The following is a 3,713-nucleotide window of genomic DNA, read 5'->3' on the forward strand; positions in this document are numbered from 1 at the left end:
GGGCTCCGGGGCTCCAGGGCTCCAGGGCTCCGGGGCTGCAGGGCTCCGGGGCTGCAGGGCTCCGGGGCTGCAGGGTTCCGGGACTCCAGGGCTCCCGGCCTGCAGGGCTCCGGGGCTGCAGGGCTCGGGGCCTGCAGGGCTCTTGGGCTCCGGGGCTGCAGGGCTCTGGGGCTGCAGGGCCCCAGGGCTCCAGGGCTGCAGGGCTGCGGGGCTCCGGGGTTGCAGGGCCCGGGACCCATAGAGCCCGTCCCGGGTAATTTGCCATGCGGCGGGCCGGGGGAGGGGGCCCCGGATGCCTGGGAGGTGTTGCCTGGGAACACAGCCCATCTGATCCCCGGCAGAGAACCGCCTGCCCGGGAGGGTGTCCGGGTATACCCTTGCTCCGAGTAATCTGGAGGAAAATTACCCCCCTTTCTTGTAATCCGTGCACTCAAGGTGACAGAGGGGACCCAGGCGCAAATGTGCCCGACCTCCTGGAGCCCTGCCTGGAATCCGGGAGGCGAATGGCACCTCATCGGGACTTCCAGGGAAGCCTGGCCATCTGGTCGCCCCATAGGAAAGCATTGGGCGTGACCAGATGGCCGAGGCGAGAGGGGCGACCAGATGGCCGGGACTGAAATGATGCCAATCTGCTAGCCCCGAGCCTCCGCGGGAGGGCTCCCGACTGCCCTTGCAGGGCTACGGGGCTGCAGTGCTCCTGGGCTCCGGGGTTTGGGGACTGCAGGGCTCCGGGGCTGTAGGGCTCCGGGGCTCCAGGGCTTGGGGACTGCAGGGCTACGGGGCTGCAGGGCTCCAGGGCTCGGGGACTGCAGGGATCTGGGGCTGCAGGGCTCCGGGGGCTGCAGGGCTCCGGGGCTCCAGGGCTCGGGAACTCCAGGGCTCCGGGGCTCCGGGGCTGCAGGGCTCCTGGGCTCCAACCGGCCCGGGAAGATCAGGGAGTCTGCCCAGGCACGAGGGACCCCTGTCCCGGGCACACGAACCCTCAGGACGTGCCCCCATTTTCCACTTTTTTTTCGCAAAATTCTGCGTAGTGTGCGTAGTGGCACAACGCCCAGCCATAGAAGAAACCAATGAGTGACTGATTGCTAGTTTGGTAGGGGGTTTGTGTAGTAAGGTGGGTTTTGGTACACCGTAATTCACTGAGGTCCTAAGTCTTTATGCACAGTTTTGTGTATGAGCAGAATTCCTGGAATAGTAGTTACAACAAAAAGGCTCGATAAAGGGCTTGCACTTTGAATATGAATATAAAATAGAAGAATAGTTGATAATCTTAGCTAAGGAATGCAGCAATTAGATGTGTGTATGTGTGGATGATGTGTAGATTGAGTAGAAGATGAAAAACGTGAAAAATAAGAAAGGTTGGAGAGACGCAAACTACCCACTGCATTGTCAGTGAAGTGGATCTTTGGATTTCCAGGTCATTACACAGATAGGGTGTTGGATTCCGCAGTGGGAGCAAGAGGAACTAGTACAACAACTAAGGAAGAAAGCTAGTGCATAAAGTACACACAGTTGGGCAGATTTACAAGGTCGTGGGAAAAATGATGCAAAAGTGGCGCAAGGGGCTTGTAAACCTGCCGCAGTGTGTGGTAGAAAAGACGCAAGAATGGACAGAAGTGTGCAAATTACCCACTGCTATTCACCGGTAGTAGTTACCAAGAAGGCTGAATAAAGGGCCTGCACTTTGAATTTGAATTAAAGAAGAATAATTGATAAGCTTAGGCAAGAATGGTATCAAGTAGGTGTGTGTATTTGTGGTTGTTGTGTTGACTAAGGTGAAAAATTAGAGAGGTTGCAGAGATGCAAACTTTCCATTTCTTTGTAAAGGAAGTGGGTGTTTAGTTTTCCAGTGCATATATATATTCACTGAAAAAAAAACATAGGTTTCAGGCACGTTATAGTTAGGAATTAGCATTTAAAAAACCTTAGAAATTCACTGAAAAAACCATAGGTTTCAGCCACATTATAGTTAGGAATTAGCATTTAAAAAACCTTAGAAATATACTAAAAAAAACCCATGTTATAGTTAGCTGGACATTTCTCTCAAAACAATTGAAATTCCCCCGTTATAGTTAGTTCAGCGCAAGTTATAACTAACTATAACGGGGGAATTTCAATGGTTTTGTATGAGAGAAATGTCCAGCTAACTATAACATAGGTGAAACCTACGTTTTTTTCAATGAATTTCTAAGGTTTTTTAAATGCTAATTCCTAACTATAACGTAGCTGAAACCTATGTTTTTTTCAGTGAATATATATATATATATATATATATATACATATGCACATCCACCTCCAGAGAAACCGAAGGAAGTAGCCACACACGAGGACTGAGAAGAGAGGTTCTTTATTAGTTAAGCAGGTAAGGCGTTATGCATTTCGGCGTTAGCCTTCCTCAGATGCCACTGCCCAACTGCTAGAACGTGCGCCCAGCTCTGTTATAGTCTCTGCAGCACTCTTTAATTGCTTGGTGCACGCCTGCCCCAACCATGTGATTGTTGATTGCAGTGTCGATCTACTGACACTACAACTCCCAGCATACTTCAATCTGGACTGATGATACGTGGGGAAAACCAAAGAAAAGTTCTTGTATTTTCAGGCGTATGTTGAGCTGAGCGAACTCCCAATAGTCTTTATGAAAACCTGAGAACCCCTCAAGTCCCCGCAATGCCGCTTCAACCCACAGGGTACAGGTCCGCCAGGTCGTGGGTCGGCAAAAATTCACCAAATCCATCTGTGAAGTGACAGACTGCTCTCATGCAGCGTTCCGTGCTTTCCTGTTAGGCTGTAGGTGGACTGCCTTGTGCCAATACCTTGGCGGAAGAAACTGCGTGCGCAGACACCATAAAAAGGCAGCCAGCTTCATGAAACGGGAGCTCCTTGCCGTGTCTCTGGATAATACGGAAATATGCACATCCACCTCCAGAGAAACCGAAGGAAGGAGCCACACACGAGGACTGAGAAGAGAGGTTCTTTATTAGTTAAGCAGGCATATATATATATATATTTATTTTTTTTGACACACTGTATCCCAATGTGAGCCAAACTCGAGACAAGGTGAAGGTTACCAGCCTTTATTTCAGGTGCAAATCGATGCGCGGGACAGTGCACTAAGCAGTCCTTTCAAACCCATGGCGGGTCTTATCTGCGGCAGGTATCAGCGCATTAAAATTGATTAAGGAATTGCTGGCACTACAACTCCCATAACTACATTGACGTGAATAATGGGCGTGACATTTCATAAAGGAAGTTGTTGCCTACCTGCAGCGCGAACTTTTCATGTATGCCTCTGAAGAAGGGATGGCCCAGAAACACGTCAGGCTTTGAAAGGACTGCTTATTGCACTGGCCCGCGCATCCATTTGCACCTGAAATAAAAAATGGTAACCTTCACCTTGTCTCGAGTGTGGCTCGCATTGCGATACCGTGTCTCAAAATAAATAAATAAATTAATAAATAAATACATATATATATATATATATATATATATATATATATATATATATATTCACTGAAAAAACCATAGGTTTCACACCAGTTATAGTTAGCTGGAAATTTTACTGATATAAAACCATTGAAATTCCCACGTTATAGTTAGTCGGACTCACTATAACTTGCGCGTGCAATGCACTGCTGATGACATCACATATTACATCACTCATGACATGGTCAGTGACATCACTCATTTCAATGGTTTTATATCAGTAAAATTTC

This window comes from Lissotriton vulgaris, chromosome 1_1, assembly GCF_964263255.1.
Source record: "Lissotriton vulgaris chromosome 1_1, aLisVul1.2, whole genome shotgun sequence".
NCBI classification, from domain to species: Eukaryota; Metazoa; Chordata; class Amphibia; order Caudata; family Salamandridae; genus Lissotriton; species Lissotriton vulgaris.